Source organism: Symphalangus syndactylus, chromosome 17 (genome assembly GCF_028878055.3).
Source record: "Symphalangus syndactylus isolate Jambi chromosome 17, NHGRI_mSymSyn1-v2.1_pri, whole genome shotgun sequence".
Classification (NCBI taxonomy): domain Eukaryota; kingdom Metazoa; phylum Chordata; class Mammalia; order Primates; family Hylobatidae; genus Symphalangus; species Symphalangus syndactylus.
Genome location: NC_072439.2, coordinates 65474803 through 65489199, shown reverse-complemented (window position 1 = coordinate 65489199; position 14397 = coordinate 65474803).

Sequence of the window (14397 nt, the reverse complement as noted above, 5' to 3'; positions counted from 1 at the left end):
TAGACACTAGATTTAGGATTGCCACTGTCTTATTTATACCAGAAGGAAGACTGCTGGTTCTGGTACTGAGAACTACAGTGGATACAGGTGAGGGAAATTACAACGAAATCAACAGGGGAAAAAATCAGAAAGGTGCAAGAATATAGTTATCTCATTGATTTAGCTAGATAGCTTTTACTTAAAAAAAAGATTCCATTGATTTTCCATTAGCAAATATTTGATGATTAAGGCTTATAGTTTATTAGCCAAACTAATATAAAGAAATTTAGTAAAATAAAGCACTATTCAAGTTGTAATCACCATGCTCTGTCTCTTCCCAATAGAGACTGCAAATTTTGGAATAGATCGAATGACACACATAATTAGAGAAAGTGGATCTTCAACAGCATTTTAACGAACACTTGATATTACTGTAGTTTTCTCTCTTTTAATCTTAGTAAGCAGCAATGATTAAAAATAATAAGATGGACTCTTCCACCTCCAGGAATCTGGAATAGACCTTACATTCCTTATTTGGGGGGTTAAGTATAGCCATCCTTATTGTTAAATGTAAAACAAACCTAATAATATTCTGAGGGGTGGAGACAAGGAGTCAGATTGGGTAGGGTCTTCTAGACCAAAAGAGTGATAGGGCACTAAGTTTTGTCAAATTTATTTATGCCATATGTATCCCAGATTTGCAGCTGAAGAAACCAGCAACTGAAAATAGCAATGGGCAGAAATAAAACAAATAACAATAACAGAAATATTGCTCTTTCTAGTCCAAAAACCAGGAAAGATACAGTCTGTATGTGTCTATCATAAGAAAAAATATTTAGAAAATAACTACAATATTTAGAAAATAACTGCTTTACTGCAAACACTACAGAAAAACTGTGGTCCCTACCCCTTGCCATACAGTAAAGGCAGAGTGAGGATCTTAGACTTCCACCTTAGCTACCACCGTAACAAAATCCCTCCTCACACACTCAGCCTCCACTGCGGTGGTTTTACAGAAGGCCATGTAGGGAGTTAAAGTTTTTCATGTGCATGGAGATCACAAGGGGAGCCTGCACTTCTTCCTTTTCACTGGATGGTGTCACAAGTGGCCTAGAAAACAGTATGGACTTATACCACTGCCCAGCAGTGATGAGGCTGCTATTTCAGGATATCAGTGGAGACCATGTGGAGTGACTAATGAGGTAATCCTATTCCTTGAAGCCAGAAAGGTATCAGTGGAGACCTAGTAGGAGGCTGCAAATCTTAACCCTATTCAGCAGCAAAAAGGCCACCCCATTTTAGGTATCAATGAAGTCCTTGTGGGGACCCTGGAATTCTAAATCCACCTGGAAAATATAAGGTGACATCCTCTACTTCTCTTGCTAAAAAGGTGTTAGAGAAACCAAGCTAAAACAGAAGATATAAACAAAAACCAGAACCTCATAACATAATATCCTAAATGTACAGCTTTCAATTAAAAATCATTCCTCATGCCTGGAAACAGGAAGATCTCAAACTGGTTGAAAATTATACACACATATTGTACCAATATCAATTTCCTCTTTTTGATACTGTATCATAATCATGTAGATGTAACCATTGAGAAAAACTGGTGACATGCATTGGTCCTCTCTATACTATATTTGCAACTTTCTGTGAAGGCGTAATTATTACAAAATAAAATATTTAAGGAAAAGATAGCACAGTAAATAGCAGGTGTAGTAATCTGCTGTTAACACAGTTATTCTCAGTAATCTGCTGTTAACACAGAGCCTTTTCAGATAATTTTCTAAAAAATTATCTTTTATATTCTCAGAATGGAGGTTTCACAATATACAAAAGAATATGTTTTTTCTTTTTCTCTACTAGGAGGTGACTAAATGAAGATTATGGGAAAAAAAATTACCAAATTCAAATTCTCACACTCCTGGGCTGCCAATGTAATCACTTAGTATTGCTACTTGTCCCCTGACCTAAATCCTACAGGCACATGCTCAATTGCCTATTTTGTAGTACAATTGAAAACTATAAGAGACACATAAACATGACCAATATGGAATTATTTCTCTTCCTAGGAAATGCTGAATTGCTGCAAAATTGAATATATTTTAAAATCCTGTTTATAGAATACAAATAATTAATTACAATTAATGTTTCACTACACAACTGCATACTTATTTTAGGTAGGTTGACAATTTATTTTACCTAGCAATATAATATTAATTTTTCAAAAGTAGTCTGCATTGTAATACATAACTTTCTGAATCACTCCATTTTAATGTTTATATTTGGCAGACAGATTTCTCTGCTACTGACAGTTCATTTCTCTAGGATCAAAGGCTTGTAGACAAAAGGAACATTTTTCTTTCTGCACTAGCAGGTGCACAAGTAAGATGTCAAATTCAGTGAACATTTCTCTACCTTTAATATGCTTCTGAAAATTTGGGATGTTTAGTCATATAAATATTCCCTGAATTATTATTTTACTACCAATGTTATCTCTCAGTTATATGCTTGGCCCATGAACTATATGAAATATAGAAACAGCTCATTTCTTAAATATTTCAGTTGGTACTTCTGTATGTAACCCAATAAAAAGGACATTTTGTTAACCACAGTAGTGTTATCTCACCTAGTACTATTAACAATGATTCCTTTATAGCTAATATCCAGTTAATATCCAAAGTTATCTAATTTTTCTAAGATGTATTTTGCTGTTGTTGACTTTACTGAAAAAGTAATTATGAGGTAGTGTTTTAAATCATAAATGATTTTGGAAAATTATCCACTCTAGCTATGTCAGAACATCAGTGACTCTTTAACACTGTACACCTCTGAAATCTTTGTTCATTCCTCACCCAACAGCAGCTGTTCTTTGTTATTCTTCCTTGAGTCTGTCCTTGAACATGTGCAGTCTGTCCTGGGAGATGTGCAGTTGAGAACACCACTTGGAGGAACTGTTAAGCAGATTATTAAGGCTCTTTCTCTGCCATTCTCTCCTCTTTGGACCCTACACAACAAATTTCAGCAACCTTAGCAAAGAAGGCAGTCTCCTTTTGAGCTATGCTTTTCTGCACAACAATTTGGAAACTACTTCTTTTGAGAAACCAAACCATGGAGGCTGGTCCAGGGTCAAAAATGATGGTTTAGACTCTTCAAGTTTGCTTATTCTTTGATTTGCTAAAAAATGTCTAGGTCTGAGGTCTTACACTGTTTACTGTGCTTCTAAGTAGGCAACCTCTTCTTACTTGTGCCTGCTTTGCCAGGCCTCAGAGTACTCCATTTATGTCAGTTTAGGGTATTTCTGTTGTCATATCTAGCCAAGGCCCACAGAACCATGTAGATGTAAACAGTTTATAGACATACACACGTTGGATTTTCACCTTTACAAAAATTTGCTTAAATTTTGTTTGACTGATGATAACCTCATTACTTGACAATGGGTTAGTTTAGAAAGAGTCAGTTGTGAGTTCATTATAATGTTCAATGTACATATATTATAATTAATTTTGCTACTGTACTAGAGCCAGAATTAATATAATCCATTCTAAGACATTAATGCAAATGAAGAATTACAATTCTAGGCTCTTAGCCATGGACATGGCAGATTAGTATTTGCAAAAAAAAAATTATGAAAAAAATATGGACTACTAATTTTTCACACTAAGTAGGGTAGTTTGATCTAGTTCATCTCTCACTTTAAATTTTATCAATAATATTTTCTAAATTAAATTAATATACTCAAGAGAAAATGATCTTTTGAAACAGTTTATAAAAGACTGATAACTTAATTTGAAATATAAACTGGTTGTTAAGTACATTTCTACTTTATTTTTAAAAATTCACTTAAATAGAGTGAGTTCTTAATCATTCATGTCATTAGGATTTGAAAGAAATGGTAGAATGTTAAAGTGTTTTGATTGATATGCCAAGTTGCCAATGTTTAATAGTTATGTAAAATTGTATCTGGATTTTAATTTAATATATATACTTTTATGGTAAAAACTAAGATTAATTTTATATCATATATGCAATCAACTAATGCCAAGGTTAAACATCCTTATATGATGCTGGGTTGCCATAGTAGATAGACTGCATGAACTAATTTTCTTAATGGAAATGGTCAAATATAAAATGAATATTTCAAAATTTTTTTATGAACAATAACACTTACCTAGATGTTATTTTTCCTGTTATGGGCTAAATTGTTTCGCCCATAAAAATTCATACATTAAAGCTCTAACCCCGAGTACCTCAGAATGTGACTGTGGAGATAGACATGACCACATGAGGGAAAACATTTCCAAGTCAAAGAAAGATGCCTCAGAGAACACCCAACCATGCAAGTACCTTGATCTTGGACATCCAGCCTCTACAACTGTGAGAAAATAAATTCCTGTTGTTTAAGCCATCCAGTGTTTGATATTTTGTTATAGGATTCCTACCAAACTAACCAAACTAATATATCTCCTTATACAATTATTGAAGTTAATATTAGGTTTTCTAGTAAGAAGGATTTATAATTTTTAAAATAAAAGAATGATCTAAATAGCTGTAAATTAAGATTTATTGAAGAAATTAAAAGAGACAATATACCTGGAAATAGTATAACAGTTTACTAGCTTTTATGATGTTTTTTTGTTGAATATAGATCTTTTACATCCCATCTGTGTGTTTGTTCATTTAATTTAATTTAACAAATATAGCACTTCGTTTTCAGAAATCTGCAAAGGGAATATAACATTTGTCTCACCTAGGAAGTCTCTAATATGGCTTCAGAAAAGTAATGAAGAGCTCTATCTGATGGATCAAGAAAAGTCAAATAGAGGCTGGATGCAGTGGCTCATCCCTCTAATCCTAGCACTTTGGGAAGCTGAGGTGAGTGCATCACTTGAGCCCAGGAGTTCAAGACCAGCCTGGGCAAATTGGAGAAACCCCATCTCTAAAAAAAATACAAAAATTAGCTGGGTATGGTGGCATGCACCTGTAGTCCCAGCTACTGGGAATGCTGAGGTGGGACGATCACCTGTGCCTAGGAGATTGAGGTTACAGTGAACTGGAATTACACCACTGCACTCTAGCCTGGGTGACAGAATGAGACCTGTCTGAAAACATAAAATGAAAGAAAAGAAAAGAAGGAAGGAAGAAAGAAAGAAAGAAAAGAAAGAAAGAAAGATAGAGAAAGAAATAGAAAGAAAAGAAAAGAAAAAAGAAAAGAGAAGGAAGAAACGAAGGAAGGAAGGAAGGAAGGAAGGAAGGAAGGAAGGAAGGAAGGAAGGAAGGAAGGAAGGAAAGCAGAGACATCTATTAGGGAAGTTTACACCTGAACTTGAAAAACGGGAGAAAAAAAAATCTTCAAAATGCACATTGCATATTGTTTAGTAACATTGGTTTATGAAATGTTTAATAACTATTTTCTCAGTGACTTTTGCTCATTTTTTAAAAGGAGTGGTATATTTCTTACTACAAAGTCTTTGTTTTTACTTTTTTTTTTTTAGTTATGGGTACATAATAGGTGTATATATTTATAGAGTTCATGTGATATTTTGATACAAACATAAAATGTATAATAATCAAATCAGGGTAAATGAGGTACCCATCACCTCAAGCACTTATCATTTCTTTGTGGTTAGAAGCATTCCAATTCCACTCTTCTAATTATTTTTAAATATACAATAAATTATTGTTGACTGTAGGTGCCCTGTTGTCCTAACAGCTACTAGATCTTATTCATTCTATCTACCTATATTTTTACACCCATTAATCATCCTCACCGTATCTCACCTCCTTGCTACCCTTCTCAGCCTCTGGTAACCATAATTATACTCTTTAGCTCAATGACATCAATTGTTTTAATTTCAGCTCCCGCTCATAAGTGAAAACATGCCATATTTGTCTTTCTATGCCTGGCATATTTTACTTAATGTCCTCCAGTCCATCCATGTTGCTGCAAATGACAGATTTAATTCTTTTTTTAAAATCACTGAACCATGTTCCACTGTGTATATGCACCACATTTTCTTTATGTATTTATCCCTTGAAGGACACTTAGTTTGATTTAAAATCCTGGCTATTATCAATAGTCCTTCAATAAACAGGAGAGTTCAAACATCACTTTGATATACTCATTTTGTTTGGTGGGGGTGGTTATTGACCTAACAGTGGAGCTGAAACATCATATGGTAGTTCAATTTTTGTTTCTTTGAGGAACCCCCATACTGTTATCCATAGCAGTCATACTCATTTCCATTCTCACCAACAGTGAGAAAAAGGCTTCCTTTTTCTCCACATCCTCATCAGCATTCATTATTTCCATTTTTTAAAGATAAAACCATCTTTCTATAAATTTCAAAAGAGTTTTTAAAACATTCTGGATATAATTTGTTTGCCAGATATATGATTTGAAAGTAATTCTTCTTCTGTAGCTTAACTTTTCTAATCTTTTAACAGTGTTTTTCACACAGCAAATTGTTAAATTTTTTTAAATATAATTTCTCATTTTTTAAATAGATCGTGCTTTCAGTGTCATGTCTAAGAACTCTACCTAACCCCTGAGCCCACAGGCACTTTGAAAGAAATCAGATTCAAAAGGTTGTAATTACATTTACACAACATTCTTGACAAGGAAAACAAACACTGACAGAAAAGGCACAGTGGTTGCCAGTGGTGGAAGATAATGTGACTACAAAAGGATGCTATGAGGAGTTTTCTAGGGTGACAGAACTGTTCCATATTCTGATCATGGTGGTGGTTAAACAAATCTATGCATGGTTATAATTCATGCAACTACACAATTCTCCAAAAAAGTCAGCTTGATTAATGTTAAATAAAGCAAAAAAGTACATATGTATAAAGCAAAAATATAAAATGTTATCATAATATAAGTATATTTTATAGTAGATATTCCTTAGGAGTATGTGAATGACAATTACTAAGAAGGCACAGTAGTGATGAATTAAAATTAAATTTATTAGATCACAGAACTCAAAAGCATTGAATAAGATAGTTTTCATATTCAGAGACTGGTCTGATCTTACATATTAGTAAGTTCAGTGATAAACTTATGAAATTAAAACATACAAGGTTGGGTGTGGTGGCTCATGTCTGTAATCCCAGCTACTGGGGTAGCTGAGTCAGGTGGATAGCTTAAACCCAGGAGTTCAAGGCTGCAGTGAGCTATAATCATCTCAGCACTACCCTCCAGCCTGGGCAATACAGTGAGACTATATTTCTTTTTATTTTATTTTATTTATTTTATTTTTTTTTTTCTTTTTGAAACGGAGTCCAGCTCTGTTGCCCAGGCTGGAGTGCAATGGCGCAATCTTGGCTCACTGCAACCTCCGCCTCCCGAGTTCAGGCAATTCTTCTGTCAGCCTCCTGAATAGCTGGGATTACAGGCGCCCACCACCACACCCAGCTAATTTTTATATTTTTAGTAGACGAGGTTTCACTATGTTAGCCAGGCTGGTCTCAAACTCCTGACCTCGTGATCCACCCGCCTCAGCCTCCCAATGTGCTGGAATTAAAAGCATGAGCCACCACGACCGGCTGAGACTATATTTCTTAAAGAAAGAAAAAAAGATGGAAAGGAAGAAAGAAAACAAATTAAAACATGTAATGTAGAAATTCTAAAAACTATTTGTTACTGCTTTATTAAGCCTGGGTAATGAAAATATTCACAGCAGAAGGCAGTACTAGTATCAGAGTTTCTAATTTTTTTTTCCTCAAAAACAACAACAAACATTTGTAAAATATTATGAATAAAAAATTAAAAAAAATCACAATAATGTGAGCCAGGGCATAACAATCCCATATAACAGTAATTAAATATTTGAGACATGTTCCCTTATTTCACATTGGCCAGAAGCCAAACTTAAAGTTAACAGGATCTAAGGGGACCATGCATTACAAAATGGGCATATAGGGTATATTGTAGCCAGTTCCTCTGGATGCAGTAATTTGTAGATTCTTGGAAGAAAGTGCCACACCGTCAACAATTATTTATTTGTTTGTTTGTCTAGCTGTTTAGTCAATATAGGTTGAACCAATGATAATCTTAAATTAGACATAAAATTATTTTTCATTCCTGATGTTTGTAATCATTTTTTTTCTTTCTTTTCTGTTACTTGTTGGAATTTTGGGTTTAACAAATTATCAGATCAGTGAATCCATGAAGATAACTTCTAAATATTAATTAATTGTCTTTAAAAAGAGTACAAAACCTCTCATCCCCTCTTTTTTTGTGATTGCTACTAATATACTGCTGTAAATAAGGAGATGTTATTACTGGGAACTTTTCTATATGTTTAAGGGTGAAAAAGGTATAGTAATAGAAAATAGAAAATAATAGTGGAAAATAGAAAAGCTTCCAAGGATAAAATAAATAAAAGGGGCAAAAAGCTTATACTGGTACAATGGCTTTAAAAATGTGATTGTTTTGAATTTATCAGGAGATAAGCAATGATACAAAAATAGGCTGCTAATTAATAAGGACAAGCTTAAAATTAGTAAGTTCAAAATGGCTGAGTTGCTGAAACTACTTGTACAAATAATTTTTAAATTAGAAAAATGAGAAAAATTTAGGAAATAATGATGTCTTTGCAAAAATGCTATTGACCAAACCTGAGGGGAATTTTCGAATATTTGAATAAACCCAAATCAGCATATTTAGATGATCTGCTCCCAACAGCAAGGAGCAAGTTTGTTACATAGTATTGCACATCTTTCTATCAGTCACTGAATGACAATAGTAAATATATAAAAATAATGTCAACACATCTATGTATAGTTATGTCTTCAATACCAATTCTCTCAGTCATCTCAAATCCTACTTTTGATTCAGTATGTCTGTTAATGAACTGATTTTTTCCAGACCTCAAAATAAGAAATTGGGTACTTCTTTTTTTTTTCCAGTTGTTATTCAAAATTGCAGTAACTGAAATAAAAAAGAAAATAACTTTTGAATTAAAAATATGGATACTGATGAGAAAGGGACAAAAATACATGATTGAGGGTAATGAGGTATTTTGTTTGTGTGTTTTTTGTTATTTGTTTGTATACAGTCTACTGAAATAATAAGGAACTATTTTCAGAAGAGATGATACTTAATCTGAAACTTCAAAAGTGAGAAGGATCCCACTATCTAAGGTATTGAGGGTAAGATCATTCCAGAAAAAGCAAATAGTTTATCTAAACATTTGCAATAAAAAGTTTTTATGTTCAAGAAACAAAACAAGGTTTTCCTGGCTGAAGTTAAGTGCCTCTGAGTGATAGTAATAGGATGAAAGGAAGATAATAAGAGTTAGATTATGAAGATCAGAGTAAAAAGTTTGATTAGACAAGTGTACAATTAAGTATTTAAGTATATCATCCTCAAATGAAAACCATTTCAAATTCTGGTTCCATTTAAAGAAAATCCAGTAGCTGAAGAAGTCATGTTAACATGGCAGAATAGGTTTTTAAAATGAGACAAAATGATATAAATATATGAACTGTTAGAACAAACAAAGTATGCAGCACATATAACTAATCTCAATCTCTAAACAGTAATATATACAGAACTGTAATAAAAAATTAGATGACTTGTATAATAACTTTTGCCACAAATTCTAATGCACACTCCTGTTTTTCTATACACCATGATTCAACCATTGAAGTGTTTTTGAAAATTTAAAGATACTTTAAGGGTTAAAAACAAATCAATCAAAAATACAGCATGTCATTATTTTTATCTTATTTTTTTGTTAGTGTAGTGAATATTTTGTTAGAAGAGTGAATATTTTGAAGAACCATACTTATGAACTTGAATGGTAGTGAGCAATCAACACTAGTAGATCTTATTTCATACTACATCAAAAAATATAAATATTTCTGTAGCTCCTGTTTAGAGATAATGCTATTATTCCACTGTTTACATTGAGGGTCAAGAAAGTTATATTAGATGTGATTTAAAAAGTTCAAATCTTGCTCTAAAGGATATTACTTACAGAAATGTTAACTCTGCAACTTTACATACACCCAATACACATTGGCCTATATTTGTGAGAATTTGTACATATAATAATTGTGCAGATTATTTTATGTTTGTCTCTTTACTTCCTCTTCTTCCTATCTTATTTACATCACAAATACCATTATTTTTTAAATGAGTGACATAATGAAAACAATAGCTAAACAATAAAGTCTGAGCTCTAGTATCAATACATCTTCCTGTAACAACTGGTTGAGAATAAGAAAGTTATTAAGCATGAGGAACTTCATGGATAAAAACAACAAGTTATTATGGTGCAGGAGAAATAGTAGTAGTCTTATAATCACAGATAAACTTTTTGTTTGTTTCCAAATACGGACTCCGTTTCTTATTAGCTCTAAAACTCTTATTAGTTATTTAACTTCTTAAACTATCTTTTCTTCATCAGGATAACAACAGTAGAAAGGCATTCTACACATGCCTCTGTGAAGACAAAATGAGGTAATGTGTACTAAAGTGCAATATGACAGTATAACAGATATATCTGTATGTGAGATTCCATTATTTTAACTGAAAATAAATGTGTGACAAATAGCTTACTCTTTCTTATGCATTGGAGATTTTGTCTTTCTTTTTGGGAGAAACAGTATTATATATATAAATATATAAATATATATTTTTATATTATATATTTATAAATAAATTTATATATATGATTTATATATAAATATATGTTATATTTATATATAATATATAAAACTATATAGTTTTAAAATAATTCCCAATAAGTTTAGTAGACAACTTTTCATTTTCTCTTTCTTGACTTCTTGACCTTAATAATTTATCTGTTTTTTTGTCAATTATCCAAGGAGTTTTTAAAGTAATTATATGGGTAGTATTGGTAGTATACATAAAGTAATTATATGGTAGTATTAGTACTGAAGTATATTTATACACATACATAAAACTGTTCCTACATCTTAAAATTTTGTAGGATAGATAAAATATGTAATTCCTCACATATCATAAGACAAGATTTAAATATTCAAAAAGAATTACTCAAACAACAATGATATATGAGTTGTGGATGTCCAGACAAATTCAAAAATTTGTTGGCGTCTGGTGTAGGTGTTATAATAATTGGGTAGTTGGTGTTAGTGATACATGGCATTCCATGAGAAGAAAATAATAAGAATAAACATTAAGAGGCCAGGCGCTGTGGCTCAGACCTGTAATCCCAGCACTTTGGGAGGCCGAGGCGGGCGGATCACAAAGTCAGGAGATCTAGACTATCCTGGCTAACACAGTGAAACCCTGTCTCTACCAAAAATACAAAAAAATTAGCCAGGTGTGGTGGCGGGCGCCTGTAGTCCCAGCTGCGGGGAGGCTGAGACAGGAGAATGGCGTGAAGCCTGGAGGTGGGGCTTCCAGTGAGCCGAGATCACACCACTGCACTCCAGCCTGGGAACAGAGTGAGACTCCGTCTTAAAAAAAAAAAAAAAAAAAAAGAAAAGAAAAGAATAAACATTAGGAGACAGAAAGCCAATAGCTGCATTTGGAGAAGTAAAAATGCACCAGATTTGCTATAGTTGAATATAGGATAGCAAAAAGTCTGGAAAGAGGGTCTTGGATGCTAGCTGAAATTATTTGATTTTTCTCAGAAAGTCAGTGATAGTGCCTTGGAAGAAATTAGGAAGTGCTATGATCAAAGCAGTGTTCCTGGAATATCAATCTGATGCTGTTACGCGGGACAGACTAGAGGAGGAAAAACAAAGCAGCCCTGGAAAGATGTATTTTCTGACTTTCTGGCAGTCCAGAAAGTCATGAGTACCTAGACCAGGATGTGAATATGACGAATGAAAAGTGAAAGGATCTACATGAAATATATATAACTGAAGATTGCACAGATCTTGGTAACTGATTGGATCTGAGAAAGAAAGGAAGGCATTAAAAATAACTATTGTATCATTAAAATGGCCATTCTGCCCAAAACAATCTACATCTTCCACAGTACTCCTATAAAACTACCAATGTCATTTTTCACAGAATTAGAAAAAAAAAAAAACTATTCTAAAGTTCATATGGAACCAAAAAGAGCCCGACTGGCCAAAACAATTCTAGGCAAAAAGAACAAAGCCAGAGACATCACATTACTGACTTTCTATAAGGGCACAGTAACCAAAACTGCATGGTACTGGTACAAAAGCAGAAACATACAGAAAGGGAACAGAATAGAAAACACATAAATAAAGCCACACACCTACAACCCTCTGATCTTTGACAAAATTGACAAAAATAAGCAATAGAGAAAAGACTCCTGTTCAATAAATGTTGCTGGGGTAACTGACCAGCCATATACAGAAGAATGAAACTGGACCCCTATGTTTCACCACATACAAATGTAATATGGCTAAAAGATTTAAATATAAGACGTTATACATTAAAAATCCTAGAGAAAAACTTAGGTAATACCCTTCTGGACATCAGCATTGGCAAATAAATTATGACTAAGTCCTCAAAAGCAATTTAAAAAAAAAGAAAAAAATAAAAATGACAAGTGAAACCTAACTTAACTAAAGAGCTTCTACACAGTAGAAGAAACCACCAACAGAGTAAACAGACAACCTACAGAATGGCAGAAAATGTTCACAAACTATGCATCCAAAAAAAGTCTAATATGCAGAATCTATAAGGAACTTAAGCAATTCAACAGGCAAAACACAAACAACCTCTTTATAAAGTGGGCAAATGATATGAACAAACTCTTCTCAAACATATGAAAACATGCTCATCATCAGTAATCATCAGAGAAAGGTATATCAAAACCACAGTGAGATACTATGGGTAAAAGATTTAAATATAAGACCTTAAACATTAAAAACCACAAGGAGATACTATCTCACACAAGTCAGTATGGCTATTAATAAAAAGTCAAAAAACAGCAGATTCTGGCAAGGCTGCCAATAAAAGGGAATGCTTATACACTGTTGATTGAAAGATAAATTATTTCAGCCATGGGGGAAGCAGTTAGGATATTTCTCAGGGAACTTAAAATAGAACTACCACTCTACCCAGCCATCCCATTAATGGGTATATACCCAAAAGCAAAGAAATCATTCTAACAAAAAGACACATTCACTTATATGTTCATTGCAGCGTTATTAACCATAGCAAAGGCATAAAATCAACCTAGGTGCCCATAAATGGTGGATTAGAAAAAGGAAAATGTGATATATACATATTATAAAAGAATATGTAATATAATATATTGGAAAATACATTAATCATATCTTGGAAAAAACATAATATATATATATATTAGGTTGGTGCAAAAGTAATTGCATTTTTTTGCTATTTCTTTTAAATTACAAAACCACAGTTACTTTTGGACCAATGTTATACATATACACCATGGACTACTATACAGCCATAAGAAGGAAATCATGTACTTTGCAGCAACATGGGTGCAGCTTGAGGTCATTATCCTAAGCAAATTAGCACAGAAAGAAAGAATCAAATGCTACATATTCTCACTTATAAATGGGAGATAAACATTTGGTACACATAGACATAAAGATGGAATAAATAGACACTGGAAACTACTAGAGAGAGGAGAGAGGGGATCAAGAACTAAAAAAAACTACCTATTGGGTACTATACTCACTACTTGGGTGATTGCATCATTCATACTCCAAACCTCATTGACATACAATATACCCATGTAACAAACCTGCAGGCTGGGTGCTGTGGCTTACACCTGTATTTCTAGCATTTTGGGACTTTGGGAGGCCAAGGCAGGAGGATTGCTTGAGGCCAAGATTTCAAGACCAACCTGGCCAACATAGCAAGAACATGCCGGTAAAAATAAAAAATAAAAAAAGAATGAAAGAGAGAGAGAAAGAAAGATCTGTACACATATCCTCTGAATCTAAAATAAAAGTTGAAATTATTTAAAAAAGAAACAAGAATGATTGATGTAAAATATACAGGAATATAGATGAACGGAAGCAAACTGCTTCTGTAACAAGCAAAGATAAAAAGAAAAGTGAGAATAAACATTATAAAAAATGGCTAGTTAATTCCCAATATTCTGTTTTTATCATTTGATAAGTCTTCTTAAAATGATTCTGAATAATCAAGCACATGATCTAACTTTTTAATTTAATCTTTTTTTATCATCTGTACATATGAAATATTTATGTTCATTAATATACATATTAAATTATTATTCTATACAGTTTTAAAAAGGCTATTAAGCTAAAGAATAAGATTTGGAATTCTAATTTTAGTTCAGACTAATAAAAAATAATATAGCAACACAGAAATTAACATAACATTAAAATAATCATTTTTTGATGAAAATCTAAGGCAACACCTGGAAGTTTTAAAAACATAATAAAGAACTAAGAAGAGCTATTATTGCCACACAATATTTTTATAAAATACAC